Genomic DNA, 13,435 nt, shown 5'->3' on the forward strand with positions numbered 1-13,435 from the left:
TCTCAATTTGGTATACATCACAACTTCAGAAAAACATGACTGTGTAGGCAATTTGGCAGCAACAGCCAACCCAATATCAAGAGTTAACTTTAGTTTTAGCAGAGAAATCAAATCCTACTACTTCAATGTTCCAGCCAAGCTGTGAACCTACTCATGAGAGGGTATTCAAAGATGATCAGCTGATGGTAGATATTCTCTTTGACCCACTTAGCAGCCAACAAGAACCATGGCGTCTACCAAACTCAGAGAATCAAATGGTGGAAGGGACCTTCCAGGTGAACATCAGGGCAGAACGGACACTCAGAAACCTTTTGTCACCAGCTTCTTTATGCATGGGCCAGTTGAATTATTTGGGCTAACATTAGCACTTTGTGTTTTTTTAATATTAAGAATATACCGAACAAGTCAATTACATTTAACTCATCATAAAAAAAAGCATCATCCACTACAGAAAAGTATAACGCAAAAGCTGAATTCAACAGCCAACATTTTTTTCTGAAATCTAAGCAACCACAGCTCAAGTTACAAGACAAACTGTTCCAAATCATAATCAGAGAGGGTCTATATATATTTTACAATGTAAGTACCCTTGAGAAAGAGTGATTCTTAACCTAGGCATTAACGGTCTCCCTGAGAATTCTACTCCCCTGCTAAGAATACATGATATTTACACTGCACTGCCGAACATGTGAGGCAGGATGCTTTGAAAAGAGCCTTCTGTGGGGTGGGGAAATGGACCCGTGAGTGCTGGGAAGAAGTGTTCAAACTTCACTACTTATAAAATCCAAATTGCAGGATACATCACAGCATGCAAGGCAGAATTTTAGTAGACGTGCAAGCCCAGCATTTAGCACAACACAACTTGAACACTAGAAAACAAAAATCGCAATAATTTGCAGGCGTTATGTGTAACTGATTCACAGTGTACATTGCGTGTAGGATGAAGCCAGCAGATTTAGCAAATATTAGCAGAGACACTAGTTCCCCACTAGGACTGAAAGGGTGATCAGTTTAAATCCAAGCTATCAAAGCTCTTTAAAGCTAAAGGCAGAAATGGGAGCACACTAACAATCCTATCTGGAGGGGCGTCTTAACACACCTAGCTCCCCTTATTTATCATAAATTTAAAACACTTAAAGATTTGCTGGAAGGAATCTAGGCCGGTGCTGGGAGTTACACCTACTGCCAGTACCAAGTTGCACTGTTTCCACAGTTCTTATTTTGCACCTTGTCTTTTTCTGTGCTAAAAACAAGGTAAATGAACATAACATACTGAGTTTTAGTACAAACTAGCAAATGATAATCTCTACATGAATGATTATGTGCAAGATGTGGATTAGTTTTTTTTTTTAAAATGGTCAATACAGAGCACTATAATATGTGGCAACAAGCACCTCTGGCTATATACGGACTATACCTCATGAAGTTTGGTGGTGTGAGACATTTTAGCTATAGTTTTAGACATGTTATTTTAGCAAACTAGACCTGCCGATGTGCACTTTAACCTAAATATGTTTTATTCTAGCTTCTTCATATTATTTTAACAATAGCTACATTTGCGGTCTTGTTTTCTTTTCTCTATTTAGCTGTTCTTCGCCTAGGTCAGCACTGCGTTCCTTAAACAAGACATTTCCTTCACTCTGTGCTTTTCTCAAGGCTGCAGTAAGATATATTGCGGAAAATGTGTTACGCTTTATCTCCAATGTTCACAGAAACATACACTCTTACGTGGGGATCCTTCATTGAAACATCAGCTGTTTTATTATAACACTACTTTGGCCCATGTACATTAGAGGGAGATTCCAGCCAGATAACCACAATTGTATGCTTCGCTGCAGCTGCCTACGTAGACAACAGGCCTCTTGCTCAGGTATGAGGGATGATGTCTTCCCAGGGGAACCTGAAGGGCAGAATGAGCTTAACATGCTGTAACAGCCTTGGTAGGAACTATCCTTAACAATCTTACTGACAATATGGTAGATTTATTTTTGTATTTTACTCTTCTTGTCACAATTTTAATCCTGTCATGCTTCATCGTCCTAGTTATTGCAATACATGCTTTATTATCCAAGATGCAGTTACTTCAATAAAACCTTATTGAATTATACTCTGCCTCCGATTGTCTTTGCATACGTGAGACTAATGTAACTGAGAGAAACGGATGAGATCTGAGTGACCACGATCTCCCTGAGGAGTCGTGTGTCAGGCGCCCGGTTGCCCAATCATCCCTGCTCTTGGGTGGAGATGAGGCACTGCTAGGTAGCAGGAAGAAAACCCGGATTAGGCAGACAAGTGTCACCTGGTGTGGGTTCAGACTCAGTTCCCCTCACTGCAAGTGATTCTGCCACCCAAAAACAGTAGTCTCATTAAAATAATGAGAACCTACGCAACAGTTGTTTCAGTTTTTTCTTGCAAAATCATACATTATAAAATATATATGGAAAATGTCACTTACCCAGTGTACATCTGTTCGTGGCATTAGTCGCTGCAGATTCACATGCTGTGCACATCCCGCCATCTGGTGTTGGGCTCGGAGTGTTACAAGTTGTTTTTCTTCGAAGAAGTCTTTGAGTCACGAGACCGAGGGACTCCTCCCATTTCGGCTCCATTGCGCATGGGCGTCGACTCCATCTTAGATTGTTTTCCCCCGCAGAGGGTGAGGTAGGAGTTGTGTATGCTAGTAATAGTGCCCATGCAATGGAGTAATGTACATAATGTAGTTTAAAGTAATATATTTACAAATATACAGATGTTCAAGATCAACTTCTCAACGGCTACAGGCTCCCGGGGAGGCGGGTGGGCGCATGTGAATCTGTAGCGACTAATGCCACGAACAGATGTACACTGGGTAAGTGACATTTTCCGTTCGATGGCATGTGTAGCTGCAGATACACATGCTGTGCATAGACTAGTAAGCAGTTATCTCCCCAAAAGCGGTGGCTCAGCCTGTAGGAGTTGAAGTTGTTTGAAACAATGTTCGTAGTACTGCTTGGCCTACTGTGGCTTGTTGTGCCGTTAGCACATCTACACAGTAGTGCTTGGTAAATGTATGAGGCGTAGACCATGTAGCTGCCTTACATATTTCGGTCATTGGAATATTTCCTAGAAAGGCCATGGTAGCACCTTTCTTTCTAGTTGAGTGTGCCTTTGGTGTAATAGGCAGTTCTCTCTTTGCTTTAAGATAACAGGTTTGGATGCACCTAACTATCCATCTGGCAATGCCTTGTTTAGAAATTGGATTTCCTGTATGAAGTTTTTGGAAAGCAATAAATAATTGTTTTGTTTTTCGAATTGGTTTTGTTCTGTCAATGTAGTACATTAACGCTCTTTTGATGTCTAATGTATGTAGTGCTCTTTCCGCTACAGAATCTGGCTGTGGGAAGAACACTGGTAATTCTACGGTTTGATTTAAGTGGAACGGTGATATGACTTTTGGTAAAAATTTAGGATTGGTCAGAAGAACTACTTTATGCTTGTGTATTTGAATAAATGGTTCTTGTATGGTAAATGCTTGAATTTCACCTACTCTTCTTAGAGATGTGATGGCAATTAGAAATGCAACTTTCCATGTTAAGTATTGCATTTCACAAGAGTGCATGGGCTCAAAAGGTGGACCCATGAGTCGTGTTAAGACAATGTTGAGGTTCCATGAAGGAACTGGTGGTGTTCTTGGTGGTATAATTCTCTTTAGGCCTTCCATAAACGCTTTTATGACTGGTATCCTAAATAATGAAGTTGAGTGCGTAATTTGCAGGTAAGATGAAATTGCGTAAGATGTATCTTAATGGAAGAAAAAGCTAGCTTTGACTTTTGCAAATGTAGTAAGTATCTTACGATGTCTTTGGCAGATGCGTGTAAGGGTTGAATTTGATTATTATGGCAGTAATAAACAAATCTTTTCCACTTATTTGCATAGCAATGTCTAGTGGTAGGTTTCCTAGCTTGTTTTATGACTTCCATACATTCTTGTGTAAGGTCTAAGTGTCCGAACTGTAGGACTTCAGGAGCCAAATTGCTAGATTCAGCGATGCTGGATTTGGGTGTATGATCTGTTGTTTGTGTTGGGTTAACAGATCTGGTCTGTTTGGTAGTTTGACATGAGGCACTACTGAGAGGTCTAGTAGTGTTGTGTACCAAGGTTGTCTTGCCCAAGTTGGCGCTATTAGTATGAGTCTGAGTTTCTTTTGACTCAACTTGTTTATCAGATATGGAAGAAGTGGGAGAGGGGGAAAAGCGTATGCAAATATCCCTGACCAACTCATCCATAACGCATTGCCCTGAGACTGATCTTGTGGGTACCTGGATGTGAAGGTTTGGCATTTTGCGTTTTCCTTTGTTTCAAATAGATCTATTTGTGGTGTTCCCCAACTTTGGAAGTAAGTGTTCAGTATTTGGGGGTGAATCTCCCATTCGTGGATCTGTTGGAGATCCCGAGAGAGATTGTCTGCTAACTGATTCTGAATCCCTGGAATAAATTGTGCTATTAGGCGAATGTGGTTGTGAATCGCCCAATGCCATATTTTCTGTGCCAGGAGACACAACTGTGTTGAGTGTGTCCCTCCCTGTTTGTTTAGGTAATACATCGTTGTCATGTTGTCTGTTTTGACAAGAATGTGTTTGTGGCTTATTATGGGTTGAAATGCCTTTAGCGCTAGAAATACTGCCAGTAGTTCTAAGTGATTTATGTGAAACAGTTTTTGCCGAGTGTCCCATTGTCCCTGGATGCTGTGTTGATTGAGGTGTGCTCCCCACCCTATCATGGAGGCATCCGTCGTTATTACATATTGTGCCACTGGGTCTTGGAAAGGCCGCCCTTGGTTTAAATTTATTTTGTTCCACCATTGAAGCGAGGTGTATGTTTGGAGGTCTATCAACACTAGATCTAGAAGTTGACCCTGTGCCTGTGACCATTGTGATGCTAGGCACTGTTGTAAGGGCCACATGTGTAATCTTGCGTTTGGGACAATGGCTATGCATGAGGACATCATGCCTAGGAGTTTCATTACCATTTTGACTTGTATTCTTTGTTTTGGGTTCATGGCCTTTATTACATTGTGAAATGCCTGTACCCTTTGTGGGCTTGGAGTGGCAATCCCTTTTGCTGTGTTGATTGTCGCCCCTAAGTATTGCTGTGTTTGACACGGCTGAACGTGTGACTTTGTGTAGTTGATCGAGAAACCTAGTTTGTGGAGGGTTTCTATGATATACTTTGTGTGTTGTGAACACCATTCTAGCGTGTTGGTTTTGATTAACCAATTGTCAAGGTACGGGAACACATGTATTTGCTGGCTTCTGATATGTGCAGCTACGACTGCCAGGCATTTTGTAAAAACTCTTGGCACAGTTGTTATTCCGAATGGCAACACCTTGAATTGGTAATGTACCCCTTGGAATACAAACCTTAAGTACCTTCTGTGTGAAGGATGTATCGGTATATGGAAATATGCATCCTTTAGATCTAGTGTTGTCATGTAGTCTTGTTTGAGCAGTGGGATTACGTCCTGTAATGTCACCATGTGAAAGTGATCTGATTTGATGTAGGTATTTAATGTTCTGAGATCTAATATAGGTCTTAGAGTCTTGTCCTTTTTGGGTATGAGAAAGTACAGAGAGTAAACTCCTGTTCCTTTCTGATGAACTGGTACTAATTTGATTGCTCCTTTTTGTAGCAACGCTTGGACCTCTAGTCCTAGAAGATCCATGTGTTCTTTTGACATATTGTTTGTTTTCGGTGGGACGTTTGGAGGGAATTTGAGAAATTCTATGCAATAACCATGCTGGATAATTGCTAGGACCCAAGTGTCTGTTGTTATTTCCTCCCAATGTTTGTAAAACTTGGTTAGTCTCCCCCCCACAGGTGTTGTGTTGGGGATTTGTGACGTGGAAGTCACTGCTTGTATTGAGGAGTTTTGAGACTTTGGAACTTCCCTCTATTTTTTTGGAACTGTCCACCTCTATATTGCCCCCGAAAACGTCCCCGCTGATATTGGCTTTGATAAGTGGGCCTTGCTTGTGAGGTTGTGGCTTCTGTGGGTTGACCTCGAAGCCCCCCCTCCCCCCTAAATTGGGTCTTGCGAAATGTGCCTCTGCTCTGTGGGGAGTAGAGTGCACCCATGGCTTTTGCCATATCAGTGTGTTTTTTAAGTTTCTCAATAGCAGTGTCCACCTCTGGCCCAAACAACTGCTGTCAATTAAAAGGCATATTCAGCACAGCTTGTTGTATTTCCAGCTTGAATCCTGACGTACGCAACCATGCGTGTCTCCTTATTATTACTGCAGTATTTACAGTCCTTGCAGCTGTATCTGCTGCATCCATTGCTGACCGTATCTGATTATTTGAGATACTTTTTGTCCTTCCTCCACCACTTGTTGTGCCCTTTTCTGGAACTCTTTGGGTAAGTGTTCTATGAAATGCTGCATTTCGTCCCAATGAGCTCTATCATATCTTGCCAGAAGTGCTTGTGAGTTGGCAATGCGCCATTGGTTTTCTGCTTGTGCTGCAACCCTTTTCCTCGCAGCGTCAAATTTGCGACTCTCCTTGTCTGGAGGTGGAGCGTCTCCCGAGGTGTGAGAGTTTGCTCTCTTGCGAGCTGCCCCAACAACCAGAGTCTGGTGTTAACTGCTGCGTAATATAAACAGGGTCGGTTGGCGGTGGCTAGTACTTTTTCTCCACCCTTGGAGTTATTGCCCTGCCTTTAACAGGATCCTGAAATACTTGTTTGGAGTGTTTTAGCATTTCAGGGAGCATAGGTAAGCTTTAGTATTGGCTATGAGTGGAAGATAGTGTATTAAACAAAAAGTCATCCTCAATCGGTTCTGCATGCAAGGTGACGTTATGAAAAGCAGCTGCCCTTGAGACCACCTGCGTGTAGGATGTACTGTCTTCAGGTGGCGACGGTCTCGCAGGGTAACAGTCTGGGCTGTTATCTGATACCGGGGCATCATAAAGGTCCCATGCGTCGGGATCATCTTGACTCATTGCAGTATGAGTCGGGGATTGCATCAATGGTGGAGTGGCTACCGGTGATGTGTGCATTGATGGTGGTGGAGATGGTGGCGGAGTTGTTTGTTTTGCCACCTTTGCCTGTGGCTGCTTGTCCTTTTCTTGAAAGGCAAGCCTTCTTTTCATTTTAATTGGGGGAAGAGTGCTTATGTTCCCTGTGACCTTTTGAATGTGGAGCCTCCTTTGAGTGTAGTCTGGCTCCATTGATTTAAGTTCTTGTCCGAACTTATGTCCTTGCATTTGGGAGGACAACCCCTGTTCCTCTGTGTAGGAATCTGTTTTCGGTTCCGAGGCTGGATGTTTCAGAATCGAAACCTTTTCGGTTGCCTTTTTGGGCTCCGACGAAACCTTTATTTTCGGTGTTGTGGGGTCTTGGTGCCGACCCATTTCGGTGCCACTGTCTCGGTGCCGAACTTGCTCGGAGCCGCTGTCTCGGGCCCGAGATTGCTGTGTGCCGGTATCTCGACCGGAGTCGGATGACTTCGACACAAGCGTGCCCTTTTTCGGTGCCGATGATCGGTCACCTATTTTTCGGGTTAAGCCATGGCCCGTTGGTGGTGGCGTCCCCTGGGCCTTTGTGGTCTTCTCGTGAGTTTTATGTTTCGACATCTTACTCACGGTTTTCGGCGTTTCTTCGGGCTCAAGCTCGTCTGAGTCAGACTCCTGAATGGAGAAGGTTTCTTCTTCTTCCTCCTCGAAACGCCCTTGTCCTGTCGGCGCCGACGCCATCTGCAGTCTTCTCACTCTTCGGTCTCTTAATGTCTTCCTCGACCGAAACGCTCAACAGGCCTCACAAGTATCTTCCTTGTGCTCTGGAGACAAACACAAGTTACAGACCAGATGCTGATCTGTATACGGATACTTGTTGTGACATTTTGGGCAGAATCGAAATAGGGTCCGTTCCATCAGCCTTGAAGAGACACGTGGCCGGGCAGACCAGGCCCCGACGGGGGAAATCGAAAAAACCCCTAAGGGCCACCGGAGCTCTTCTAAAGTCGGTGTCGATCTGTTGTAACTAACCAGATACCGAACGCAAACCATACCGAAGTTTTTTCCGAGATTCTAACTAACTTTCTGACCCGAAACACGGAGCGAAAAGGAGCACGTCCAAACCTGATGGCGGAAAAAAAAATAATCTAAGATTGAGTCGACACCCATGCGCAATGGAGACGAAAGGGGAGGAGTCCCTCGATCTCGTGACTCGAAAAGACTTCTTCGAAGAAAAACAACTTGTAACACTCCGAGCCCAACACTAGATGGCGGGATGTGCACAGCATGTGTATCTGCAGCTACACATTCCATCGAACATATTATATATATATATATATATATATATATATATATATATATATTTTTTTTTTTTTTTATTTATTATATGTGGAAATATGGATACTTTTGTATAAATTAGGTATGTGGAGGAGTACTAATGGACGGTTGTACACTACCAAAATGCTGCATTTTGATTAGCTCCTCAAGGGTCGACAACTACCTATGAAATTCATGGCTAAAGCCTGATAGTGGGCTGATTACAGAACCAATCTGTATATCATTGTCTTTTTGTCTAACAGCTGTTGGTGAGAACAGCCAAGTTCTGTGAAAAAAAATAGATTGGTCACCCAAGTAACAGAATATGTCTACTCTGGCAAACATGCTGCAGGAGAAGCCTAGCTTTAGAATAATTAATCTTCTCAACAGCACTTTATTTCAACCTGTTTGGTATGAAACGCTTAAATTTAACAGCTTCTATTCTAGTGCCTCCTTCTCTCATATAATGTGTTGGTGATCATTAGACATTTATGGTAACGCTACAGTAGGACACTGAGGAATAAATATACAGATTCAGATAAAGTCCAATGTCTCCATCAGCAGGACAGATTGTTTCTCTTCTCACACCGATCAGGAAGATATTTAATACTTTACAGAAAATGTGTCTCTTTTAGCTCTAATTCGCTAGACAAAATTAACCTCTTCTTTTTGTTCATTTACTGTAGTCTCCTCTTGTGGAACTGCTTTTTCCTTGAATAGCTCCTAGTACAGAAACAAGATGTTTGGGAGTGCCTCATCTGTCATGAATAAAGAAGATTAGTTTTCTAGTTCATTAAAATGCTGCTGTGAAGCTACAGTAGCTCACTCTGGACTAATTTCCATAAAATCAATTTTTCTTGCAGCCTTTGACTTCTCATGCACAATCACCCTTACTCAAGTAAATCATGTTTAACTGTTCACTGGTTCGTGTTTATGTCCCGGTGAGCTGCATACATAAGTAATATTACTCAATAAAGAGGGTAGTTCTTTCACAGTAGGAATTAGAAGGCCGAAGCAAAGCGGAAGGTAATAACTCTAACCTAGGCACATTTTCTAAATCTTCATGTGTGAAACATTTACATGCTGAGTAAAACATGGACCCTCAGCTGCAGCTTGACAGTAGTCATCTATACAGGCTTCAATTCAAGAAGCTGGTTCTGGCATGCGAAGACCGATTTAGAAAGAAGTAATCTCTTCTCAAGGGTCACTATGAAGAAAAGTTTTTTTAGGACAAAGATTAAAGCTCCTCTTTGTTAACATTAACTCCAAAGCAGTTCAGCATCTTGTCCGTAACTCAACAGCACTGAAGATCATCACTTATGCACCAGAACAGGTAAACCACATTTAAATCTAAAAGAAATTATGAATATGTCCCACAAACAGTTATAAACTAACAATATTGTAATGTTGTTTGTCAAATGAGTTTTGTTATGCGGATCCTTAACATTTCATTTGAAAGCAAGGACTCAGACTCATGTGAAGCAAGGTAACACGCAGCCTGGGGTACACGAAGGCAGGTTACTCTTCAGCCATATGACACTTGAGCTTGTAAGCCACGTGCCCGACTGTTCATATGTAAACTATATTATAGATAGTCAACCCAACACGCACACAAGTGCGTGCCTCGGAACCAGGCAGAAAGCACAGACTAATAGCAAGGAAGGAGCAACATGACTGCATTCGTGCTAGAAGGCAAGGAAGTCCCCATGAAAGCTCCTGGTTATAAAAGAAGAGGAAGAGGAAAAAAAAAAAAAAAAAAAAAGAGAACAATCAGAACCCACTGTGCGTGTAGCAACCCCAAGAATCATAGAACAATTCTAACCAGATTGGAATGAAGAATGATGCCTGCATTCCGACCAGCATATCAACAAAAGGATTCTGAGATTGCACTGAGACAAGAAGTAAACCCACAACACCTGCACTAAAGAGATGCACTCCACCATAACACATAGATCCACTGGCTTTATCATTAATGCCAGAACAGACCCAGCTTTCATTTATGTTTCCAGAGATCATGGGGCAGTGGATTGAGTAACCGGAAACCTTCGTCTGAGTAGGAGATTGAACCACAAGAGCCCTTCAAAGCTTATTTCGAACTACGGTCAATTTACAAAGGATTCAAGAAGTGGAGATTACCAAGAAAAGCCAAATGAAGAGGGACGGGTAGCAGCAGTTCAACTAGTATTAGAAGAAGGCATGGTGAACACTGCTGTACCATGCAAATCAAGTCCCGAGTTTGAGAAAAACTCCCACAACCAGGGGATGGAGGCCCTCTGAAAACAACCTTGGAGAACAACGTAACGTGTCTCACACCTTCGTTCTTGTACAACGAACAAGTGGTGCAGTGATGTAATCACAGGCTTAACAAAATGAATGTAAGCTTTGCCCATTTGAGAAATAAAAATTGAGAAATTAATTTTGAACTACTCAAAAGAATACCAAATTCTAACCTACCTGCACTTGTATTACTGCTTTACAATCACCTTATGGGTGCTAGTTCATGTGGGAGGCCAAAGAAAGCATAGATTACGTTGAGTTCAGGTTTACTGTAGTCACGATTAGAAATTATGAAATATGGAAAATCCCCAACCCCTTCTGCTGAGAAAAAGGGAACAAGGTCCACTAAGCACCAGAGCTACATTTCTAAGGATCTACCTTACTAGAAGAGGTGCAGGGTATAGATGCATGAATATGAAGTAAGTCAGGGGCCCAATTATAAGAAAAGCTCTCAGATTCCTCAGAATTTGGTGAAAAGCACGAGTATAAATCGATCTAACCATACTTGTCTGGGGTGAAGTTCTCCTGTAAAAACGGTTTTGTGCTAGAATTTTCCGGTCGTAAGTTTGTGTTCAAGAAATGTTTCTTGCATGATTTAGTCAACAAAAATCAAGTTAAAAAAAACAACATTGTAAAGCTCATAAAATAGGTTTTGGGGCTGGGGCTGCTGTGACGAGGAAGAAAGGAGACCAGCACAGACAGTCACTCATTGTTTGTTGAAATGACAACATTGCAGTTTGTCGTCGTACACAACCATGTCTGCATTCTAAGGGAAAACTATAGCTAACAAGTTTCTCAGAAATGGACTTCACCCTAGACCTCGCAGATGCCATTCATTGTAAATACCCAGGACTCTAGAGGGGCAATCCTGAACACACTTTTAATCATGACTTGGTTTGGGCTCAAAACATTTTTTGTAGGACTTTTTAGGGTCGCGCCTGCGTCGCATGCGCTCACGCATGCGTATTGCTAGTGAGTTGCTTTAGGTATTAGAAAAGGGCTCGGAGCCCGGTCGACGTCACGTCAGTGTGTTTCACTGGCAAGTTGGCTTGCCTGTTAGAATCCGCTTCTTTTGATTAGTGGAAGGCACGCATACGTCATGCCTTTTCCGGTGGTGAGCCCTCCTTAAGTGCAGCGAACAAGTACAGAAAACATGCGAGGCTCGCTGGGTTTGTAGACTACATTTTCTGTTTTTGAAGCGCGATCTCGCTGGGCAGAAGTCCAGCGCTTCGCATACTATCGACCTGGTTACTCAGTTAATTGCACTTTTGCCAATAGGTATTATTAGTGTGAACTGTAGCTGCACGATCGCGCAGTTTTTTTTTTTTTTTTTTTTAGCAAGAAAAATCCGGTTGAGAGTTTACAACTGTGAACAGCTGTAACTCCGACAAATGCGAGACCCTATTGCATTGCAAATGTGCAAATGCTTGTTCCTTTAGACATCAGGCAGAGCAGGTACCTGTGTCTGAGGGAACCCCTGCATGAGCAGAGGTGTCCATATGAACTCCAGCTCAATTACACGGGGAAGCCATTTTAACCATGGCCTGTGCCCAGATGGGTAATGGTATCTTCAAACCTGGGCAAGTTGTCGGAATTCAATATGCAAGATTCCAGCAGGACTCCTCTGCATTATTTACTTCATCTTCTGGCCACTAGGACTGTACCTGGCTCTCGCTATATTGAGCTTGGCCACGTCCGCCACCAGTCTCAACCAAATCCACGGGTACCTGGGCCATGTGTTGTCTCCCATGATACCCCAACAGTAGCCACTAGGGGTCTAGTGGTATCTCTGGTGTGTTGACACGGGACATCTCCCAGGCAACCCGGTACCAGTAGTCCTGCAGTATGGGGTACCCCCAGAGTGTGCATAAATGTTCCCTCTATGCCGCAGCTCTTCAGGCACAGTGGACTTGTCACTCTTCCAATTTTATGCAGTAGTAATCGAGAGTAGTAAGACCTATGCAGAATTTTAAACTGAACACGCCTGAAGCAATATCCCTGCCGTGCCCCCCCACCCCCCAATTCCTCTTCCATTATATCTGCCTCTAATGCTTCCCTATTGTTCCCCGTGAGCACCTGTAGAGCGATGTCCCTCAGAGGATCAAAACAGTCCGCTGGGGACATACTCGTCGTGGAGGCCCTTATAGTGCCCAGCAAAGGACTCACTATGGCCGTGCCAGTTGTTTGTGGCACACCCTCTGCATTATCTATCTGGAGCACCTAGGAGCTTTCCCTGTCCCTTTGCCCCAGCCAGGCCAGTAATTTACCGGCTTGTCGAGTAAGTGACACCGTACTACCAATGCGTGTCTCCGGCATGGTCCTCTGCCAGTGCCCTTAGCTCCTGCTGTCGGAGTCATAAGTTACTGCAATCCTTCAGGGCCCCTCAGGCCAGGACAGTCTCCTCCAGTTGAACTAGGTCTCTCTATAATTATGCATTCCCGCCTTGTCGCTTTCTTTTTGGCCCCAATTAGCGCCTGGGCCTGCCCTTTTAAAATGGTTTTAAATGCCTCCCATAGCATGCATGCCACCTGCACGAAACCCTGTTTTTCTTTAAAATAGAGATCCACTCCCTCCCTCAACTATCGCGCAGGATCCAAGTGTACAGGCAACACAGCAACGAGCAGTCTCACACAGGATCTGTCAGTGTGACCCCAACCAGAGAGTGGGCAGAGATCCCTCTTGCATAACGAACAGCATCCCAAAACCTGGAAGCATGAACACGATGTGAAAATATAATCTATGCAGGAGAAACTCTTGTGAGCTGCAGAGTAATGAGTGTATTGTCGTATCCGACTATTGTTTTCCCCCCACAGATCAATCAGGCCCAGCGCTCCTGCAAACTGGGCCAAT

General features: G+C 43.2%; 1 protein-coding gene across 1 annotated transcript in view; it reads right to left on the reverse strand.

The window, feature by feature from the left end:
- PIAS4 (protein inhibitor of activated STAT 4) overlaps positions 1-13,435 on the reverse strand; it is a 207,083-nt gene that overhangs the window by 153,379 nt on the left and 40,269 nt on the right.

The sequence above is a fragment of the Pleurodeles waltl genome, chromosome 12 (assembly GCF_031143425.1).
Source record: "Pleurodeles waltl isolate 20211129_DDA chromosome 12, aPleWal1.hap1.20221129, whole genome shotgun sequence".
Taxonomy (NCBI): domain Eukaryota; kingdom Metazoa; phylum Chordata; class Amphibia; order Caudata; family Salamandridae; genus Pleurodeles; species Pleurodeles waltl.